Below are 24,204 nucleotides of genomic sequence, written 5' to 3' on the forward strand. Positions count from 1 at the left end.
AAGAAAGATGCTTCTGGCTTTATTTGTATTGAGCTTCATATCTCTGTTCATCTAACATCTAGGGATTAACAAGAAAAGGAACTATTTACACAAAATCTTTAGGGCATCCAAAAAGCAGAATGCCCCAGTCTCTAGCCGTTGTTCAGACACCAGATCAGCCTCTCTCCACCTACAATCACGGCTGTGGCCAGGACTCTGTAGGACCAGGTACCCAGACGCTGTGGATCCAGAGGTGAAGGTGGCTTTTCACCTCCCGGGCAGGTGGGGGTACCAGGCTCCAAGTGTGACGGGCATCGCCCCCCGCCTGGAGGGAGGTGGGGAGGGCTTCTGGTTGGGGGGGGAGTGGTGGCCTGAGTCTGGGCTCCCAAGGAGGGCAGGAGGGCAACCAGACAGGAGAGAAAGGAGATGGGTTTCAGGTAGAGGAAAAATTCTCTGTAGAAACCTAGAAATCATTGACGCCTTTGGATCTGGCCCCTTAGGCTCCCGAACAATGAGAGGGAGGTCGTTCTGGGGGGAAATGTAAGAAATTTCACGGACTTAACGACACCCCGGAGGCACCCTATGAACATGGTGGCTGGCATGAGTCCTGAGTTACCTCTCAGAAATATTTTGTGGCTCCTCACAGGATGATTCTTGCCCAGTCACCTCTCAATTCTGTCTCCCTACGTCCCATGAAAACCCACCTAGCAAGACGGTGGGAGGTTTCCTCACGTTTACCTCTACGGGACACTGTCTTTGGCAAAAATCCAGCAAGTCCCTGGGACTTCTAGTTTCTTTTGAGATTCAAAGGCAGCAGGTCACTGAAATATCTGCCTGTTCAGAGGGAGCGGAGGGTGGGGTTGGCCGAGGATGCAGGACCGGGCAGATGACGATGCAACAGGTAAGCGAATCACCACTGGAGTCAAAACCAAGCCACTCTATAAATAGAAGCTCAAGGGCATTCCAGCCAATATCTACCCTAGATCTGGAGTTTTAACTTAAAGGAAGGAAGAGGGGGAAGAGGGGAAGAGGCAAAGAGGGTCTCCCCTGGAGCAGTGGCTGGCAAAGGGCACCTGTCACAGCGGCAGAGAGAGAATCCAGAGGAGCCTGACAATGATGGATGAAGCAGCCGCAAGGGGCCACCAGGGGCCACCAGGGTCTGCCAGAGGCCACCAGCGGCCACGAGGGGCTACAAGGAGCCACCAGGGGCAGTGAGGGGCCACGAGGGGCCACAAGGGGCAGTGAGGGGCCACGAGGGGCCACAAGGGGCCACCAGGGGCCATGAGGGGCCACGAGGGGCCACGAGGGACCACAAGGGGCCATGAGGGGCCACAAGGGGCAGTGAGGGGCCACGAGGGACCACAAGGGGCCACCAGGGGCGGTGAGGGGCCACAAGGGCCACAAGGGGCAGTGAGGGGCAGCGAGGGGCCACCAGGGGCAGTGAGGGGCCATGAGGGGCCACAAGGGGCCACAAGGGGTCACCAGGGGCAGTGAGGGGCCACAAGGGCCACAAGGGGCAGTGAGGGGCAGCGAGGGGCGACCAGGGGCAGTGAGGGGCCATGAGGGGCCACAAGGGGCCACAAGGGGTCACCAGGGGCAGTGAGGGGCCATGAGGGGCCACGAGGGGCCACAAGGGGCCACCAGGGGCGGTGAGGGGCCACAAGGGCCACAAGGGGCAGTGAGGGGCCATGAGGGGCCATGAGGGGCCACAAGGGGCCACAAGGGGCCACCAGGGGCAGTGAGGGACCACAAGGGGCCACCAGGGGCGGTGAGGGGCCACAAGGACCACAAGGGGCAGTGAGGGGCCATGAGGGGCCACAAGGGGCCACAAGGGGCCACCAGGGGCAGCGAGGGGCCACAAGGGGCCACCAGGGGCAGTGAGGGGCCACGAGGGGCCACGAGGGACCACAAGGGGCCACCAGGGGCAGCGAGGGGCCACAAGGGGCCACCAGGGGCAGTGAGGGGCCACGAGGGGCCACGAGGGACCACAAGGGGCCACCAGGGGCGGTGAGGGGCCACAAGGGCCACAAGGGGCAGTGAGGGGCCATGAGGGGCCACAAGGGGCCACCAGGGGCAGTGAGGGGCCACGAGGGGCCACCAGGGGCAGTGAGGAGCCACGAGGGGCCACGAGGGACCACAAGGGGCCAACAGGGGCAGCGAGGGGCCACAAGGGGCCACCAGGGGCAGTGAGGGGCCATGAGGGGCCATGAGGGGCCACAAGGGGCCACCAGGGGCGGTGAGGGGCCACAAGGGCCACAAGGGGCAGTGAGGGGTAGCGAAGGCCAGCGAGGGTCCTGGGAGAGCAGTGGCGAACCAGGGGAGGGCCTGGCAAGCTTAGCTCTCTGCATGGTGACCGCGAACCAGGATCAGAGTCCACATCTGGTTCAGAGGAAGGGGTTTCATCCTCAGGTGGGGGGAATCGGGTGTGCAATTCTAAGAATAACACATGTTTACAAAAAGAGTCAGTGCCATCTGCGTCGCGTTTAAGACCCTCTATTGCTGTTTTACAAATAAATGCAGGGAACAAACACCGGGCAGAGCCTCTGCTTCATGAGTCTAGTGTCATCAAGATTTCCAATCGGGAACGAGCCTGTGAATTCTGCAGCTGAAGTCCTGGCCTGCACGCAGCCCTCTTCTGATGTAGCAGAGGTGAAATTCTCATTCAGCCCCAGAAGTGTTGTCTGTTAAAGGGCTGGCCAGACCAGCCTGACCCTGTTTATGTATCAAAACTGACAGAAAAAAATTGGAAGACTATTCTGCCGTCAGATATCGTATGGACTCTACCAGCACACGTGCACAACGAGTGAGTGGAGAGTGGTTCAGCAACATAAGCTGCAGAAGGTTCTGGAGCCTCCGGAATTTTTCAATACCCTGAAAAACTTCTATTTTTACTGAAGTAGGACACAACTTTGTTCAATACTGTGAACAAAATACAAAAGATACAAAGCAGAGTCGATACTCCAATTCCAAATTTTTGTCCTTGAACTTAATTTGGAGCAGATCTCACATGCAGTGTGTCTCATGGCTTATACTCACCAACATCTGATGAGCACCGAGCGCTATGGTGACAGAGGCTCTGCGGGTGCCGGGAACAAGGGACGACCAGGACAGGGGTCCCTGCCTTGCAGACCATGGTTCGGTGAGAGAAAGCACCACGCGAGGCGGGTTATTACAGTTCATCAGATTCTACCCTGAATCTGCACAAACATTCAGAGGCAAGACCAGCTTGTGCTGCTAACATTGAAAGTACTACGTTGAGGGGCACCAGGGTGGCTCAGTCAGTTACACGTCCGACTTTTGGTTTTGGCTCAGGTCATGATCTCATGGTTCATGAGTTCAAGCCTGACATTGGACTCCTTGGGACTCTCTTTCCTCCTCTCTTTCTGCCCCTCCCCTGCTCTCTCTGTCCCTCTTTCAAAATAAATAAATAGACTTCAAATTTTTTTAAAAATAAAATCTAAGTTGAACCTTGAGTAATAGTCACATTTTGTGGCCAGTGTATCATGCCCTGATGCACTGAGATAAAATTTTGTCTGAGGCCCCAAACTTAGTGTGGAGTCATAGAAGCATTTTGGAAGGGAGGCCATGGTTTCTCTCTATTGTCTATGGATGACTGGCACTCCCTACTTCTCCAGCACCTGTTCCCACCTCCCCACCCTAAATGCCACCACCCTGTCTCCCTCCCTCCCTGGGGACCTCGCCTGACCTCCCTGCTCCCTATGGCTCCACTTCGACTCTGGACCAGGCTTCCAGGTGACTCCTCCCGAGGGTGGGCTGTGGCCACCTCTCGTCCTACTCCACCCCATGAAATGCTCCCCTTTCCCTAGGATGAGGACCCCTTGCCTGACCTTTAAGGTCTGACACTGTTCCCAGACTACTCAGCGGAGCAGGAATTCCAACAAAACGAAGACCCGTGCTATTCCCGGTCACCCAGCCCGCTTTTTTCCCTCCTCCCCCTCACCTGCCACCTGATCTGAATGCGCCCATTCCCCCAGCGTCAGTCCAAATGCCACCTCTGTGAAGTACCCCCCAGTTCCCCTGGGACCGTCTCCAGATCAGTTCTCTCCCTCTGGGAACTCGGGGGTGCTGCGTCCATGCCCTTCTTACCATGTACGGCTCAGTGCTGCCCACCACGGCCGTCCTCCTCCAAGCCACAGCCAGGGTCTGACTGGCACCAAGACCTTCTTCCCCCCTGTCTCTCCTCCTTCCATCTGTACAGATCGCCAGCCCTGGAGCTGAGCGGGCCTCCCACGTGAATACATCATTACGGCAAGAATTAAATTCAACTCAGTTCAAGCAGGACCTTGTCAACTCACCAGTTCTGAAACTTTGCACAATCTACAAAAGCAAGTAAACAACAGATGGAAAATATGAGACAATTGGTCGACCGGTCAATTTTTGTTTCACAGACGATTATCACTTACTAAAGAATGTTTAACTCACAGAAAAACACAGGCAAAAAAAGATATATGGTATCCCCTTAACGGGGACAGCCATATTCCTCTAGTGGCCAAATTTAACGGTAGCGGATTTCATCCACTCACTTGCTCATTCGTTCATAAGAGGTACTGAACATCAACCACACCCGTGGCCCGTATCACGGACTCTGTGGGAAACTGCAGACAGAGTCCTGGCTCAGCAGGACTTTCCCCAGTGGAGAAACTCCCATACATAGTAGATAAACCCTCTCCTATATCCTCCTCACTGTTCCATGAATTCCATGAGAAAAGCAAAACCAACCAAAGCCCTCCTGGTCTGGGCCACTGGGAAGCATCACTGTCCCAGGATGCCCCGGTGAGACAGATACTATAATTCTCTGAGCCCCCCACCAGGATACGCTACATTCTATGCAGCTTAAAAGATCTTAGAAGGTGATACTTGGTTTACAAAGCTATCTTTCAAGAATGACTCTTAAAAAAAAAAAAAAGTTGGAGTTTAGGAGAAACCATGTTGGCTTGAGATTTGGGTCTCAGGGAATAACATTTACTCCTGGACATGTCTGCCAAAGGGACCCCTAGAGGCAGTGTTAGGCCAAGGTCCCAAACACGCTAAGAGGGTCCCCCAAAGGGGTGAGGATCCGAGCTTCGGCCCACAGGCCTGGACCTCATCTACTGCCTGCAGATAGAACCCCAAACGTGGACACAGAGCCACCACCCCTTCCCCAGAGGCAGCCTTCCAGGGACAAAGGCAGATAATGAGGCATTTCCAGGAAGCCTTTCATCCTTATTCTGGCTAAGGTCTTGAAAGAACAGCCATGAGCCCTGTACCCAGTAGGAGCCTCTGCCAACACCTGAGCACAGGGCCTCAGGGGCTCGTCCACAGCCCCTTCTGGAGTGGAGGCTGAAGGCTCCGTCGGGTGACCCCACAGCTGGCAGCAGGACCATGACAGCTCACTGGCCTCCAAGCCTCTGGTCCAGGCACCTCCTCTGAGTGGAAAGGAAATCCCTAGCAAGTGCGGGCCACTTATTTCACTTTTAAATTTAATAAAATAAAATTTAAAAATAAAAATAAAAACGTGAGAAATAAATCCACTGACCCAATCAAAGGAGGGACGCAGAGACTCAGAGGACAGTGAAGCAAGGCATTAATCAACGTTCTTGCAAAAGCAGGTGTCTGATGGACAGGAACACTTGGAGCAGTTACAGCAGACAATTTATCCCCTAGTATGCAAGTCCCTCCCCTGGTTCCTCATTGGCTGAGTGCTACAGAGGTAAGTCCCTCCCCTGGTTCCTCATTGGCTGAGTGCTACAAAGGTTACAGCCTTCTCCAGAAGTTGCCTATGCCCAGGTAAGGCAAAAAGTAGTCTGACTGGAACAAATGTATATTTCCTGAGGTGACTCAGATTTCAGATCTTTGGCACATACTCATTGCATGCATTCGTACATATTTCCAGTAGGTTGTAAATCTATTGTTAAGCAGACAGCACAGATTTTATTTGGTATCTCTGAAAATGAATCATCCACTTACTTTGCACAAAAAGCAAAAGGACATTTGGAACAAGATCTGTGACTATGAAAGATCAACATTCCCTTGGCTTCTCAAATGGAAGGATTTTAATTGTTTTATCGCATCCTACTTGTCTGATAAATCATTCATTTTCAAAATAGTATCCAAAAAACAGAGGAAGGGGGGGTACCTGGTTTGCTCAGTCGGTTAACTGTCCAACTACAACCCAGGTCATGATCTCACAGTTCGTGGGTTTGAGCCCCACATCGGGCTCACTGCTGTCAGTGCAGAGCCTGCTTCGGATCCTCCATTTCCCTTTCTTTCTGCCCCTCCCCCGCTTGTGCAGTCTCTCTCTCTCTCTCTGTCTCTCTCTCAAAAATAAATAAAAAACATTTTTATAAAAAAGAAAAGGGAGGCTGTACTGAGTTAAGAAATTATTTCCTAATCATTTCCATTAATGGCAGAAAGACGCTATCTCCCCAACAACCACCCACCTAGGCAGGAACTTCTCCCAGCCAATGGAAGCTCCCCGAGGGCCAGAGACACAACTAGTCACCCTCTGTCCTCAGCTCCTGTACCACCCAGAACACGGAAGGTGCCCAAGGTCAGCAAATGAACAGATGGCCCCATCTCAGACAGAAGATCTTTTTTTTTTCTTCAATTTTTTTCAACATGGTAAGTGTACTCTTTAATCTCCATCCCACCCACCTGCCCTCTGGTAACCATTAGTTTGTTCTCTCTCTCTCTCTCTTTCCCTTTGCTTATTTGTTTTTTTCTTAAATGAGTGAAATTTTTCCTAAACGAGTGAAATTTTCACCCACCTATGAGTGAAATCATATGGTATCTGTCTTTCTCTGACTGACTTACTTCACTCAACATAATACCCTCTACATCCATCCATGGTGTTGCAAATGGCAAGATCTCATCCTTTTCGTGGCTGAGTAACATTCCACTGTGTGTGTGTGTCTTCTTTAACCATTCATGTATCGATGGACACTTGGGCTGCTTCCGTAGTTTGGCTATTGTAAATAATGCTACTGTAAATATAGGGATAGAAAGGACATATTTCTTAAATTGTTCCCCTAAAATACATCCCCAGAGATTACTGATGCAAGGCTCAAACAGAATGAAAATCCAGGGGAATTCTGCATCCTCACCATAAGATGCTCAGTGACTGGGAGGGGGTTTAATGTAAACATGATTTAAATTACTGCTCCTCAGTAAAACAGCACAGATGTTGGTCCTGTGACCCCATCACCCGCCCCTCAGCCTACCCTGGACCGTGCCCACCCTGGTCTGCAAGGCTCGGTGTGACGGGAACGGAGTAGCAGGCGCAGCAGGTTTATAGCTTTCGAGCCACCTCTGCCAAGAAACCAGTCACTTGACATTTCTAAAATTTATATCTAAATAATTATACATGGTAATTGAAAGCATTAGGAAGCACGCTATGTGCCAAACAGTTATTAAAAATAAAAAAGCATACAAACACAAACATTTTGCTGGTTAAAGAACTTCAGATTGCAGGTTGCAATCAGTCCTTCCAGGGCATATAGGCTGACACACTGATGTGCTGGAAAGGGTAGGGTATGTGGGGATTCACGAGGAGCAACACGGGGTGGGGGTGTCGTAGAGACGGGCAAGGAGGATACAGGACGCTCAGCTACTTGTGGCACAAGACGAGTCCCACAGTGCACGAGCTTCCTGAGGCTGCCATGACAACCTCCCATGGACTCATGGGCTTAACACAACAGAAATACATTCCCTCAAAGTTCTGGAGACCAGAAGTCCAAAATCAGCGTGTGTCTGGGCCGGTTCTCCTGGAGGCTCCGACAGAGCCCCTGAGCTGTGCCCCTCCTCCAGCTGGTGGGGGCTGCCGGCAATCTGTCATCGCACACTGCTGTCCTCTGTGCCCTCGAATCTTCTACTAAGGGTGCCAACCACGGCTTAGGGCACACCCGAGGCCATACCCTAATCCAGTATAACTTTATCTTAACTAATCACACCTGCAACGACCCTATTTCCAAATAAGTCACATTCTGAGGTTCCGGATGGACAGGAATGTTGGGGGGTTGAGGACACTCTTCAACCCAGGACAGGCAGCAAGAGGTTCAAGGTCCAGCAGAGGAACCAGAGCCACGTGCTCTCTGCGCTAAGAGGACCATGATGGGTCCCGCAAGGCAGCTTCACGGCTGCTCACAGGCTGTAGGGAGCTCAGGGAGCAGGCATCAGGATTCTCCTCCCTCAGTCCTCAGAACCTTACTCCGTCCTTGTCCTTCCCTCTCAGAACAAGGCTGACATGCCTGAGTGTTCTCCACCCACAGGATCGCTGATAGCTACGTTCTTCCAGGCAGGGTGGCTTCCTGGCGGTGAGTCTGTAAAATGGCCCTCATCCCAGAAGGCGCTGGTATGTGGCCAACACCACACCGGGAACACCATGCACACCCTTCGGTCCGGGTCTCCCCACAGCAGTGTCTGATCTGAACTGTATGACCCTGAGCAGCCCCTACGGTGAGGGGAGAGCCCACACCGAGTTCTCTGGAGGCCTCACAACAGGAGCAATGCTCGAAATAGACTTCAGGGAGAGAGGAGAACGTTCTGGAAGGATGAACTGCACGAATGTAGGTGGGGAAGTGCAGGGCACACACACGAAACCCTGAAAGAGTCCCAGTGGCTAAAATACGGGTGTGCAGGGGGTAGAGACAGGATGCTGGGAAGACCCAGCTGTAGATGCTGAGGCTTTCTCAGACTTTCCCCTCCACATGCTTTATTCCGTCTTGGCGGGGGGGGGGGGGGGGGGGGGGAGGTGGGGGAGTCTGTAAGATTGTAGGCCTTCTCTCTTTCCCAAAAGGCCAGGCCCAGAGTGGAGAGCCTCCTGTTTGTTTCCCCAGTGCGGTGTCCTCAAACGCTCAAGCTTGTGAACCTTCTCCCAATCCTGCAGCCTCGGGCTGGCTTTCTGTGTGTGCCCACGAGCCGTCTCCAATGCCTGCTCCTGCCGTCCTCGGGATGACACGGGGAGCCAGCCACGGGGCGGGAGGGTTCGGGTGAGGCACACGGAACGCGGAGCCGGTTGTGGTGTTTGTTCCCCGTGTCCTCGGGCCCGTGGGGGGTTCTGCAGGAGAGGTGCCCCGGAGGCCAGGGTGGGCTTCCTGGTCACCAGGATGACCCCTGAAGGAGTTAGGGGCACCCCTTTGGCAAGCTCCAACCCTGGGTGCTGGGTCACCAGCTTCTCCCAACCACCCCGCCATGCCGTTCCCTTCGGTATTCTGGGTGGGGGGCGGGTCTACGCTGGGTAGAGCTCACACAGCCGGGGAAGCCGGTGCTCATGCATATGCTCTCGCTTCCCTGTGGGAGAAACGGCAGGCCGAGAACCTCCTCTGGGCCTCTCTCCTATCCGTGGTGGTGGTGGCAGTCGTGATGCTCCCTGACTTGTGGACGCATCGCTCCAAACCTCTGCCTGCACGTCGCCTCCCCTCTGTGTCTATCTCTGTGTCTAAATATCTCCCTTTTAGGGGCTCCTGGGTGGCTCAGTCGGTTAGGTGTCCGACTTCGGCTCAGGTCACGATCTCGCAGTTTGTGAGTTCGAGCCCCACGCCAGGCTCTGTGCCGGCAGCTCGGAGCCCGGAGCCTGCTTCGGATTCTGTGTCTCCCTCTCTCTCTGCCCCTCCCCCACTTGTGCTCTGTCTCTCTCTGTCTCTCAAAAATAAATAAATGTAAACAAACAAACAAACAAGCAAACACGGGCAGCTCAAGGCAGATGGACTGTGAGGAGGCCGCCTGGCTCGTTGGGGGCCAGGGAAGCAGAGGGAAGCCACGGCTCCCACGGCTTAGGTGGAGCCGGCTTCGTGAAAGCTTTCACTTCTCAGATGGGCTGGGCCTGGGGGCCTCCTGCCCGCCCTGGGGGTCTGCAACCCCTGCCCCTCCCGTACCAACTTGGTCAAGCACGTGCACCTGGAGGAGGCGGCTCGGACACCCCACCCCCCACCAGACTGGAAACCCCTGGACGCAGCTGTGCCCAGACCCTCAGTAGTCACAGGGAACACAAAGTGTGAATGACGGCATGTGGCCATGACCAGCCCTGGGCACTGCTTGTCACCCATCTGCTTCGGGGGACCCATCAGAGCAGGTGTCAGGAGACACAACAGCACAGAACGTGTGTTAGTCCCCAGATGCCACAAATACTCACTGATGTGTAAGGACACGGCTCCTCACATGTCTGGGATCAGAGTCCCCTCAGATGCAGAAGTTTCCAGACCACACCTGCATCTCCTTTAGTTTAAAAACACATACCTAATAAATTATCTTCATCTTTAGAAATGGCATAAATGTCGTTAGAAACTAACCTGAGTTTACTGGCTTTATTTAACTCTTGACAGGTATAGAATACAACATTAAAAATGCAATTAACTTGGGCACTGGGGGAGAAAGAAACCCATCAGACGGATGTCTTGTGGGCGAGAGAAGGTATTTACAACTCATAAATCTTACAACTCTCATAGCCCACACCCAAAGAGAGGCCCATGGTACCTGATTAGCCCAAATCTCTCAACTCTTGGAGGCAAGTTACTCGTTGGCTGTTACCACCGATCACATGCAAACACAAAGATTCTCCTCAAGAAAAACCATTTCCCAACAAAACACGGTAGGACTGGATGTCAAAGTTTTATGTGCCAAACTGACTGGGCCACAGTGTGCCCTGACTCTCGGTCAGACTCTTCTGGGTATATCTGTGAGGGTGCTTGTGGATGACATTAACATTTGAGTCCACAGCCCCAGTAAAGCGGAGTCCCCACCCTACTGTGGTGGGGCCCCTCTAATCAGGCGAAGGCCTGAGACAGCAGAAAGGCCTACCCATCCACAAGTAAGAGGACATCTTCTCCTGCCTGACAGCCTTGGGCTGGGACATTGGTTTTCCCCTGTCTCGAACTGAAACACTGGCTCTTCCTGGGTCTTGAGCCCGTCAGCTTCGGACTGGTATTTACTGGCATTGACACTGACTCTCCTGGGTCTCCAGCTCCGACAGGAGACCTTAGGACTTGTCGGCCTCCGTTATCACGTGACCCGATCCTGGTGGTTCTGGTTCTGTGCAGAACGCTGAGTGATCCACGGCCTTTGCACCATTATTCATTCAGTGAGTTAACAAATACTTACTGAGCACCACGGAGGACTGCTACTTTCAGATCTAACACTCATTATGCATTCTTCAAAAATGGCACCTCGGTTTTCTCTGGAGGCCAGCTCCTTGTTCTCAGTCTGTGTGGCTTGGCTGGGACTGACCCTCCCTCCCTTGTATGCCACAGTTCAGGGTTAGCACGTGACCCAGGCCTGGCAAATCCACACCGCCTATCTGGTGGCCACAGCAACTAGTTTAGGCCTGGGCACGTGACCCAAGATCACCCAATCACAGAAAATCCCAGTACCCCAATTTTGGAACCATCGGAGGAGACCCTTCCTTCCCACTGGAATTTCGCCTGAATGCTGCCACTGCAGGACAACGGGGGCCAGGCCGGGGGAACCCACCAAGAGCCAAGGCAACACAGACGGCAGCAGAGAGCACACGGAGAGGAGGCAGCAGAGGCCCTGACCCTCCGGCACTTTCCTTTCTATGTCCTCTTTGCCACCGAGAGAGGGGCGTCTGCCTCTTGCAACGCAGAGAACCCCACCTTTGTGCTGGGAGCTCAGAAATGTTTCACCGTGGGCCTTCAGTGGGCTGAATGGAGCTGACTTCGAAGGAGAAGGCAAACGGACCTTCCATTCTGCACCAGGAGACACTGGAAGCCACCCCCGTCCCCTTCAAACAAGGAGGCCATGTGGGCGTCAGGTGGACGGCTCTTGGTCACGGAGCAGGACAGGAAGCAGCCCCCGGGCCCAGGTAGTGAGTGGGCTCCCTCAGAGCGAGGAGATGCCGAGGAGAGGAAGACCTATTGCCGGAGGAACATCTGGGATCTAGATAAAGAACACGGTGGCGCTGACCACTGGATCGACTGAATTTTAAGAGAAAGTGGAGGCTATTTCAAACCTGCTTATCCTAAAACACATGTGTCCTGCATACCAGCCATGACCACCGCTCCCTATAGGCTCTTAGTCCGATCTTCTTGTATTGTCCCCCATTTCACAGACGTAACACGATGTAAGAAATTGCTCCATCCAACACGAGCACCCGTGAAAATCAGAAGAGAGAAAATGAAGGCCCAGAGTAGGCTGAAATCCTCTTTATGCCTGCCTGATGTCTTCAAGGACACAAGCGTCTAACCCATACTTAATTTCACGGGTGTGTGACTAATACGGCCCCCTCCACCGGCTCAGACTACATAATGAGCTCACACACCTTTTAAAAGTCAAGTTAATAACTCCCTGTTTCCAAACTGCACCCGTAAGAACGCTTTCCTTCCTTCAGTTTGGGACCTTCCCTTCCCCAAACGTCAGTCCCCACACGGGCACACTCCACCTGCTACAAAGAAAGTCAGAAGCCCAGGAGGTCCTGGCTCACGGCCGTGGTTGCCCATGCAGCCACGTGACACAGCCACTGGCCCGATTCTTCCGCAACAATCCTGCCCCGCACAGGCCAACAAGCCAGGTCTCACCATGGCTCTCAAACAGTTTCTCCATGTTGGGGGAAGGACACCTCTCCCTCCGCATCAGGCTCAGTTCCAACCACTTTTACCACCACAGGCCAGTGGCCACTCCTTCGAGGACAGTTCTGTTAATTTACACACACACACACACACACACACACACACACACACACACACGACTTTTTTACAGCAGCTCAAAGTGCCAGGTGGCTGGGTCAGAAGCCACACATCACCTCTGGACAAGAAAGATCCCCCTCCTAAGACCTTGGGGAAGGACTACTTTCTTGACACCCTAGTGGTGTGGCTGTTGGCTGATGTTCATCATTAGAACTGTATTACCGTTGGCCAGAGATTGGGGGTAGGGGCAGGACCTGAACGGTACACAGGGGACCAGAAACAACCCTTCCCACACACAGACACACACACAGACAAGGGCTTCAAGACCTCCCGCAGCACGTTCTTCCTGCCCCAGGGATGTTGGAATTGACTGTTGTACCCCCCCATGGCCTCTAAAAGACAGTCACAAAAATAACAGCCTGATGTCAGTCCACTTCCCAGAGGCCAGAGTAACCAGCTTTGGTAGGGGTCACCTTGTTAACTAGCACTGTGCACTCAGATCTTCTCTGACACACAAAAGGCTCAGTACCAATCAGGGCTAATTGCAGGTTTCTGGGGTACCCTCCCGGCTCAGCTGTTTGGCAAAAACAGCATTTCATTACATTTTATACTAATCAGCTTCAAGAGCAGAGTGCAAAATTAACTTGAAATAATTTCATGCTCTCAAGTAACCTTTATTTCCTAAATTGGGGTGCTTTGCAGTAACTGTTTTATCCTACTGTATAATAACAGTGTTCTTTGCGTTAGGGTATAGCACTTCCGTAACAGCTGTTATCTTAATCAAATAGCAATGGTTCATCTTGATTCCAGCATTAAGTCAATAGCACATGCCATTTGTTACTTCATAAACTTCAATACCATAAGCGTTATCGGTTAAATAAGTGTTCTCTAAAGTGTGGTTTAATGAATCAGAACCAATTTAAAAGACGGTCTGGCTTGAAATACTGAAATCTGCCAAATTTAAGAGTTCTGTAAAACATCAAAATCCTCAGGTAACCAAATGTTGAACTGTACTTTGAGCATGCATCCTCTTCCAATGAGCCCTCACATAATGTGGTTTCACTGAAGATACAAGGGAGCGTGTGCATGTTGAGGACTCACCCACCACAACCCCGGCTCATGCACCTGTATTTTCACTCTTTCCTGATACATCTTTAACGCATATTTGCCCAATGTCGTCCCTTGAAAGCCAATACTGAAGCAAAGAAATACCACGTTTATCGTGCCTTAACAATCACGTATGTAAACAGGATTGGAGGTTTCCATCAACTGTGAGCTCTGGGGGTTTCCATCAACTGTGAGCTCACTGTCAGACAAGAGAATAACACAGACATCAAAAAGGCCAAAGCAATCTTGAGCTACAATAATAGAGTCATAATATCAAGGAGGCAGGAGGTAATAGCCTTACCCTGTAATTGGAACTCGCCTGGAGTGTCATATTTAAATATGAGCCCCTCACTTGGAAAGAAAAAGAGAAAATAAGGGGAGAACAGCATACATAGTTTAGAGACTGAAGTGAGGCTCTGAGAGATAAGAGGAAGGTTGGTCACAGGACTTGGACGCATGTCACAGCATTGGTGTGGGGACTAATCAATAAAAACGACAAGTTGGGAGGAGCTCCCTGCACACAGAGCCGCTCTGGCATGGAACAAACCACTTTAACAGGTCAGCTACGTGTAGTTCCAAGTCCAAAAGTGATGGAAAGCTATAGAGAGGAGGCCTAGCAAGTGGTCTCCTTGTGTCTGCCTTAATAGGTCCGTATGTCACCAAAATATCCTCCAGGCAGAACCCAATGGTCTCCCTGAGCTGAAGAGATAAAGCGGGAGACCACAAGAGGCCACAGGTCACAGAGTGCTGGTGGGGACAGGGTTGCACACACTGAGAGCTCCAGAGACCCACAGAGGGCTCCCCTCAAGGAGCCAGCAGAGTACGGTCTGTGCATGCGTGTGAAAAAGCTACTCAAGGCCAGGAATGGGACGCCCCAAAGGATTAGAGGGAACAGCAATGGAGCTCACACAAAGCCTGAACAGGGCCTATGCCCAGCAGCCAGAGCAGGAAAGTTTTAAGTTACAGGGTATAGGGCAGAGAACTCAAAAGAGTTTTCTTTTTTTTTTTTTTTTTTTTAACATTTATTTATTTTTGAGACAGAGAGAGACAGAACATGAACGGGGGAGGGGCAGAGAGAGAGGGAGACACAGAATCGGAAGCAGGCTCCAGGCTCTGAGCCATCAGCCCAGAGCCCGACACGGGGCTCGAACTCATGGACCGTGAGATCGTGACCTGAGCTGAAGTCGGACGCTTAACTGACTGAGCCACCCAGGCGCCCCAAAAGAGTTTTCTTTGAGTGGTGGAATAAATTAACCCTAGGTCTGCAACCACCTAAGAAACATAAAATCAAAATCTGACAGGATCAAATTGTTTCCATGGAACTTAGCCATGGAACCAAACAAAGCTAGAGAATATTTACAGGAACAGAAAAATACCCAGCACATGAGAAGGTAAAATTCACAGTGCCTGGCATTCAATCAAAGACTATCAGGCATATAAAGAAATAAGAAAATATTACCCGTAATGAGGAGAAAAAGCAATCCATCAGAACTGACCCAGCATTGACACAGAGGACAAAGTTAGTAGAAAAGGACATAATCAGTTGATATAACTGGTCTCTTTGTTCTGGAAGACAGAAGAGGCACTATGTGTGTAAGAAAGACATTTAAAAAGACCCAAAATAGGGGCGCCTGGGTGGCTCAGTCGGTTAAGCGGCCGACTTCGGCTCAGGTCACGATCTCGCGGTCCGTGAGTTCGAGCCCCGCGTCGGGCTCTGGGCTGATGGCTCAGAGCCTGGAGCCTGCTTCCGATTCTGTGTCTCCCTCTCTCTCTGCCCCTCCCCTGTTCATGCTCTGTCTCTCTCTGTCTCAAAAATAAATAAAACGTTAAAAAAAAAAAAATTTTAAATAAAAAGACCCAAAATAAAGTTCTAGAAATGAAAACTATAAGGTGTGAGACCAAAATAAATATGATGGGTGGGGGGGGCACCTGGGTGGCTCAGTCAGTTAAGCGTCAGACTTCAGGTATGATCTCATGGTCCGTGAGTTCGAGCCCCGCATCAGGCTCTGTGTTGACAGCTCGGAGCCTGGAGCCTGCTTCAGATTCTGTGTCTCCCTCTTTCTCTGCCCCTCCCCCACTTGTGCTCTGTCTGTCTCTGTCATTCTCTCTCTCAAAAAATAAATAAACATTTAAAAAGATACTGTTATGGGGCGCCTGGGTGGCTCAGTCGGTTGGGTGTCCAACTTTGGCTCAGGTCATGATCTCACAGTTTGTGAATTCAAGCCCCGCATGGGGCTCTGCACTGACAGCTCAGAGCCTGGATCCTGCTTCGGATTCTGTGTCTCCCTCTCTCTCTCTGACCCTCCCCTGCCCATGCTCTGTCTCTCCCTCTCTCTCTCTCTCAAAAATAAGTAAACATTAAAAAAATTTCTAAGTAAAATTAAATATGATGGATGAAATTAATTGCAGATTAAACATCACAAAAGAAAAGATTACTGAGATTGAAGACATAGGTGAAATTAAACAGAGGGAAAATGGCTCAAAAAAATGAAGAGCATCAGGTGTGATGGGGCAACTTCAGTGGCCAAATAAACCCACAGTAAGAGCTCCCAGAAGAAAGCAGAGGCTGAGCCAAATCTCCTAAATTTGATGAAAACATAAATCCAAAGGTCAAGAATACTGAACAAAACGAAAGCACAATAAACATGAAGAAAAACATACAAAGGCACATTATAGTCAAATTGTTCAATGAGAAAGAAAAAATCTTAAAAGCAGCCAGAGAAAAGTGTTGCATTAGCTACAGAGGAAAAGAGATCAGGATAATGGTAAATGCGAACAGTTCCAGCTGAAGGACAGTGGTTCAACTTTAAATTTTTGAAAACCACTATCAACCTAGAATCCTAGAATCCTGTACTCCCTAAAAATAGCTTCAAAACCTAAGGCGATTTTTTCAGACACATATATGCTGAAAACTATTATCATCAGCAAAACTGCACTACGAGAAAGGAAGTCAAAAGGAAAATGAGAACAGATGGAAATCTGTATAGACACAAAAAATAAAGAGTACCAGAAATGGTAACTATATGGGGTAAATATGAAGACAGTTATTTAAATCACTTTAAAACAGAGTTGACTCTTTAAACCAAAATTAGTAACAATGCATTGTCTGGTTTATAACATCTGTAGAAGTAAAATGCATGGAAATAGAACAAGAAAGGGAAAGATGTACGTATATTATTTTAAGGCTCTTGCACTACATACACAGCCAGGTGATATCACTTGGAAGTAGACTGTGACACATTAAAGATGTATAAACCATTACAACCATTACAATAACAATAAAAAAACTATAGCTAATACAAGATATAAAATGGAATCATAAAAATACAAATAATCCAAAAGAAAAAGAAGAAACATGAACAAATGACAAAAGGAACAAATAGAAAACAAATAGCAAGACAGACTTAAAAATAACAGTATCTACATCTCATTAAATGTAAATGGGCCAAACACCTCAGTTAAAAGACAGAGATGGTCAGGATAGATTTTTATTTTTATTTATTTTAAACTTTATTTTTTCATAATCTCTACACTCAGTGCAGGGCTGGCACTCATGACCCTGAGATCAAGAGTCACATGCTCTTCCAACTGAGCCAGTCAGGCACCCCTGTCAGGATAGATTTTTATTTTTTTTTATTTTTTTTTTAACGTTTATTTATTTTTGAGACAGAGAGAGACAGAGCATGAACGGGGGAGGGGCAGAGAGAGAGGGAGACACAGAATCGGAAGTAGGCTCCAGGCTCTGAGCCATCAGCACAGAGCCCGACGCGGGGCTCGAACTCACGGACCGTGAGATCACGACCTGAGCCAAAGTTGGCCGCTTAACCGACTGAGCCACCCAGGCGCCCCTAGATTTTTAAAAGCAAGACTGAATGATATGCTGCCTACAAGAAACCCATCTTAAATATAAAAACACAAATAGTTTAAAGGTAAAATGATGGAAAAAGACATATCATTCCAAGTTCACCAAAAGTAAAGCTAGATACGTTAATATCAAAGTAGGTTTCAAAGCAAAGAAAGGTAGCAAGGTCATTCCATAATGATGAAAACGTCAGCTCCTGAAAATATAAGATAAGAAGATACAAAAATCCTAAGTATTCTGATCTGATGGCAGAGCTGAAAGTGCATAAAGCAAAAACCAGCAGATTTGCAAGGAGAGTATAAACAAACCCATAATTCCAGTCAGAGATTTCAGTGCCTCTCTCTCACAGACTGATATAAAAAGTCGATCAAAAATCAGTAAAGATATGGGAGACCTGAACACCACCACCAAGCAAGTTCATCTAATTCACACTGATACAACAGCCCACCCAACAACAGCAGAATTCATATTTTTCTTAGGTCCACATGAAACATTCATTCAGACAGACTATAGCTGGGGCCATAAAACAAGTCTCAAAAAACTGAACAGGATTCATACGTACATCTAGTCTGGTCTCTGTCCAGAATAAAATTACCTTACAAATCAACAATAAAGATATCTAGAAAATCCTCAAGTATTTGACCACTAAACTGACCATTGCTCTTGGCTTGTGGATTAATAGCCCCAGATGTCCAGACCCTAATCCCCAGAACCTGTGAACATGTGACCTACCGTGGCAGAAGGAACGATGCCGATGTGATCAAATTACCTTGTGAGTTAGGGAGTTTATCCTGGATTATGCCATGAGCCCGGTGTGATCACTAGGGTCCTTCTAAGAGAAAGGGAAGAGGATCAGAGTCGGTAGTAAGAGACGTAACAATGGAACCAGTGAGTTGAAGGGATATAAGGAAGAGGCTCCAAGCCGAGGAGTGTGGGTGGTGTCTTCAAGCTGAAAAAGAGGCAAGGCTTTCCCCAAAGCCTCCTGAATGAATGCATAGCCCTGCCCACACCTCGATTTTAGGAGTTGTAACCTCCAGAGTCATAAGATAATTAACGGGTGTTGTTTTAAGTCACTACGTCTGTGGGAATTTGTTAAAGCTGCCATAGGAACCCCATACGTACGACAAGCTTCCCAGTGGCAAGTTCCTCCCCAGCACAAAGCCCAGGACCTCTGCTGTAGGAGATACCCATGAACTTGTGGGTACCTCTCCACACTGGGTGGAGAGCTCTCCAGGAGACCCAGAAAATGAGTCACAATATCATGGCCATTTTCCTTTAATCCCAGTGGAAAACAAAATAGGCTATGCAGAAAACGAACTGTTTCTGAATTTTAATTTCTGTCTCCCTGAGAAAAAAAAAAAACAAAAACCACACCAAAATGACCTAAGATGGCAGAGTAAGGGAGTCAGATCAGACCTGTATCTGAGCTCTGGTCTGGAAGACACTGCCGTCAGGCCAGTGTGGAGGACAAAGAAGCACGTGGGGAGGTGCAGGATAAGGGAGATTCCTCCAGTGCCGAAATGCTTCACAAAGACCCAGCTGGACTCTGAAAATCCATAAGGAAATGCACCCGAAGAGTCGGGGGTGCTTGGCCAGAGCGGCGGGGGCAACGGCGGGGGGAGGAGCCCAGAGCTCTCAGTCGCTGCTGGCAGGAACGCTAAGTCGTACAGCGGCCCTGGCAGCTTCCTAGTTCCTCGTGCACATGACACACGGCCCGCAATCCCACGTCCGCGACTGACCCACGTGTAATGAAAGCACAGGTTCACACCAAAACCTACACAGGGATAGTCATACCGCTCTTTCTGTAACAACCCAAAACTGAAAACAACCCCAACGTCCTCCACCAGGGGAGCGGATAAAAACTGCGTTCCATCCACTCACGAGGGGTCCACCTCTGCCCCAAGGCGCAGTGAACTCCTGAGCTGTTAAAATCAAAAGCAAATGGAGACCAATAACACGATCAAATGGAGAGCTGCTGGAACATTCCCTGAGCAGACAAAACCAGTTTACCCACACGAGCAAAGAGTCATTTAGCTAACTTACTGTGCAAGACTATCTGGGCCTGAGTCACGTCACGCTTATGCCTCTGGAGATCGTAAGCAAAGAACAAACCATCTTCCAAGGCTGATGGGAGGTAACCACTAACCGGTGCCCTCTCGTTCAGGCAAATTCAAATATGATGCGCAATCGCTGTCAAGAACGCAGCCCCTGCCTCCGCCCTGCATGAGCTGCTCTCGAACCACACCCACCCCCCCCACCCCCCACCCCCCACCCCCCCCCCGAGCCCCATTCCGTGGTTTGATTTGAGCACTCCACTTCGCCAGCTGTCTCCTTTTTTTGGTGTGCTCACAAGACATTTTTGTAATCACTACTTTGGGGACTCATTGGTTTGATTTTGGGTATTTTCATTTTTTAATGTTTATTTATTTTAGAGAGAGAGACAGAGTGTGAGTGAGGGAGGAGCAGAGAGGGAGACACACAGAATCTGAAGCAGGCTCCAGGCTCTGACAGGACAGCACAGAGCCCGACACGGGGCTCAAACTCACAAACCACGAGATCATGACCTGAACAAAGTCAGATGCTCCGAATGAGCCACCCAGGCACCCCTACTTTGGGTATTTCTGACAATGCTCATGACCTGCGTGAATCTTAGAGGCACCGAGCGGAGTGAACCCCAGACTCAGAAGGCACATCTTGTACCGTTGTGTCTCTGACACTCTCAAGAACTCTATGGGGACAGACAACAGATCAGGGGCTGCCATGGAGGCAACAGGAGGGAGTCTGGGGGGTAAAAGAGCTGAGCTGTAAGCCGATTGTGAATCTGCTCATGTGTAACAACTTCTAAGACTCTACACCCCCAAAAAAGTCCATTTTGTATGCAAATCTTTAAAATAACTTTAAAACTAATTTTTAAGAGGAAATAGATAACTCTGAAAGACGAGCCGAAGCCACACGGAGGGAGCGGGCCTCTGGGGCTGGGCTGCAGTTCTGGGGACAGGGACTGACTGCCTCCCACCATGGGACCCCCGCACAACAGGAACACCTGGAAAGAGAAAGCCTGGGCGCCTCCCCCTTCATTGGTCACTAGCAACATCCAGGTCCCAGGGCAACCACCTGCCTGCTACCAGGTCTGAAGGAGAGGAGACATGCCTCACGACACCGCCCACGGGGTGCACTGGCCTGACACTCTGTTCCCTCTAGGGACATTTAGAGCAGACTTATGTCCATCACAGCGGCACCTCGGTGGGCGCCCCCGTCTTCCTTCTGTTCCTGAAGGAAACTTGCTGGACGCAGCTCCGAGCGGACCAGACGCGTCTGCAAAGCCAAGGTTGGTGCGTGCCGGGCTGCCCTGAAGAGGGGCGGAGTCTGGCCCAGGTACCCACCCCTGCCCTAGACAGGCTCCGAGCCCCGCAGCCTGCAGCCCTCCTGCCCCTCTGCAGCCCCCGCCACACGCACCCTGGCTGAGAAGCCTTCCCCCTTTCTTTCATCTGGAAGACGCTCAGAGCACCTCAGACGCCCCTCTAAGGGCACAGTGTCAGTCAGGAGAAGCATTGCAGGAGCAGGGCCTCCCTCTACCCACCCGCTCCCAGGCACACTCTGATTTCCAACCCAAGCCTTCAAAACACACCCCGCGGTGGAAAGTCACAGCAGCATAAACAGCACCTTCTACTCGACCTCTCGGGACCTCACTACCACACCCGGGGGGGGTGCCCAAGTCGTCACAGGGTCTTGAACGTGGAAGCGGCAGGCCGAAGAAAGCGAACCCTCCAGACGGCAGAGAGAAAGACCCAGTCCGACGCTGCTGGCTCGAAGATGGAGAAAGGGCCACGAGCCCAGGAAGGTGGGCGCCTCGTAAAGAGGTTCTCCCCCAGGGCTCAGAAGGACCCAGCCCTCTGACACCTTCGTGTTACCCACTCACCTCCAAAGCTGTAAGAGAATTGTGTGTCTTGTTTGAAGCCTCTGAACGTGTGATGATTTGTTACAGCAGCTGCAGGAAACTCACACATTCGATTCACTGAGCGGCTGGAGGGCTGGGTACCACTCCTTTCACCTCTGGTGGCGGCACCTGGACTTGGCTCTGGGAAACCGCCCTTCCATCGTCTTCAGTCCAGGCGTCAGGAGAGGCCAACATGAGGGTCAGAGTGGCCCCAGGGTGGCCCCGGGTGGTCAGATCACAACACATTTCCCCCTGGGCAGCGGTTGGTTCAGGAAGGGCCACGCGGACTTCTTCTGCAAGGAGCTCAGCTGGCGGGTGTGCATGGGGACTCAGGGTGGCTGTTTCCGTCCGCAGGTGGGAGGGTCTGCTGAGAACGAGGACAACGTGGAGGAAGACAGTGGAGTCAGGGGACAGGTTCTAGATGGCATCATTCCAATGCCTGGATCGGGCCACACCAGTTACACGTGCCAGCCGTCCCCCCAGGAGCTTGAGTTAGTAGGTGTTGAGTCAGTAGGTGTCTGTGATCGCAATAAAGAGGAATGTAGCCGCCCACTTCTACGGCTTTTGTGCAAGGGCTCCTTCGAGCTGCACTCTGCTCACCCTTTAGAACTCAGTTAAAACTCCACCCCCCAGGACACCCCTCTGATCCCCAGACGGTGCTGTTTCCCCTGACGTTCCCAGAGCGTGAGGCTCGTTCACTGGACGAGAACACCCTTCACAAGGCTTCGGCTGCGGTCAGGTTCGCATGTCTATCCGCCCTCGTGTAACCTGCCCTTGGACCGTGCCTTGTGCACCTTTCACCCCCTGCCCCACCACCAGCAGCTGGCCTTGGCTCACAGGGGCAAAAATGTCTACTAAATGCAACTCTGGTAGAAGGAAACAGAATGATGATGCACCAGGACAGCTGGGGGCTCCTGACAAATCAGCCGAGACTGGCCCCCCTTTCTGCCCTGGGCTGCTGTTCTCAAGGACAGAGCGCACGAAGCCTTCGGCGCCGTGGGGTCTGCGGAGAACAGCATTCCATCATCACTGCCAAACTGTGGACATTGAAATTCTGATCCCCGAGGCACAGCGTGGAAGCCTCACTTGGCACAATACCGTGTGCGCATCAAACAATTACGCGGAACACACGGGGTGCTTTAAATGCTACGGAAACGGCAGCACAGACACCCTCCCAAACACGGCAAAGGCACTGTTCCCCACCTGCCAGGCAGCTACAGGGATCCGAACACGAACCGGCCATTTGCTGTCCTTCCAGGACACCGCAGGCCTCGCACATCCCGCAACATGCGTGCAGGGCCCAGGGCCCAGGGCGCACGACCCCTGCTCCACTCCTGGACACGGACTCTGAAACGGCACCTCCTCTCTCCCTCCTGAATCCGACGGCCGTGGCGAACTTAAGATGCCCAAACCGAACCCGGGATTCCTCGCCAAGCTGCTTTCCACCAGGCCTCGTGGCAAAGACAGGCCCCACCATTCATCCAGTGGGTGGGGCAGCCCTGGAAGCCCTGGTCTCAGGCTCCTCTGTGCCTCCTCCCCGCCGTGAACCTTTTATCAAGCGTGGTCTTCCCTGCCTCCAAACCCCATGTGGGTCCACCTGCTGCTTCCCCCTCCAGCCACACCAAGCCCCAGCCGGCAGCGTCCCAACCGCCTCTCGGGTCATCCCAATGCCTGCGCTAACCAGGCCTTCCCACCGCACCCCCAACCCCCCAACAAAACGACCCCAGCGTGGGCCGCCCGCCTGGGTCACCACGTTCCCGCCACACGGTGCCTTTGTCTAGTGCACAAGCAAGGTCAGGGTCTCCACCCAAACCAGTCAGGAGAGGACGGTTCACTCTCAAAACAGGCGGATCTCAAGTCCCGATGGCTTTACGGACACGGTTTGCGTCTCACTCGTAAACTCAGCGAGGACCAGGCACCCCTCGCCAGCTGAACCCACGTTCTCCGAGGCCGTGGAGGCTGGGAAGCGACACGAGCGAGCGGGACTGCAGCCAAGGGCTTCAGCTGGGGAGCGACAGACATCGTGTTTCCTCACAGTCCCAACAGAGACACCGCCTCTCCGGGAGTCTAAATTATGACAGGAACGGGGGGTTGTAGATCATGTAGCCAGGGGGCCCACAAGGGGGTGACTTTGCACACAGAGCTGAGCACTGAGAAGGAGACAGCTGAGCGAGAGTGTGGAGGACCAGCCGTGCTCAGGGGCCCTGAGACCCTCAGTCCTGGGGCAGAAGCAGGTCCCCTCAGGCAGATGTCCCCTCACTGGGACAACACCTCGTGTCCTCTCGGACTCCCAGAGCTAAAGTCATGCCTTCCCCAAACCACTTACTGAGTGGCCCTGTGTCCCCAAGCCAGAGAGAGTTCTAGGCACTGAGATTCGAAGAAAGTGCTACTGCTTACTGTTACACAATCATTTTAGAAGCTGAGTTGGCTATAAATACCAACATTTTAAAAATAGGCATATTTTTGCTTATGACTCAGCAACTGTACTTTCAGAAAATGATCAAGGCTATGCCCAAGCATTTAGCTATGGGGAAATTAATTGATGCTTCACTTTTAATAGAAATTGTCCCAAAACAGGAGGATACTGAGGGTCTGTCTGAGAATATCTATTAAATAGAACATTCTTCAGGCATTAAAGATAATATTCTGGGAGACTTTTTGTGCATGGAAAGCTATTCACAATT

The sequence above is a fragment of the Panthera onca genome, chromosome D2 (genome assembly GCF_046562875.1).
Source record: "Panthera onca isolate mPanOnc1 chromosome D2, mPanOnc1 haplotype 2, whole genome shotgun sequence".
NCBI lineage: Eukaryota > Metazoa > Chordata > Mammalia > Carnivora > Felidae > Panthera > Panthera onca.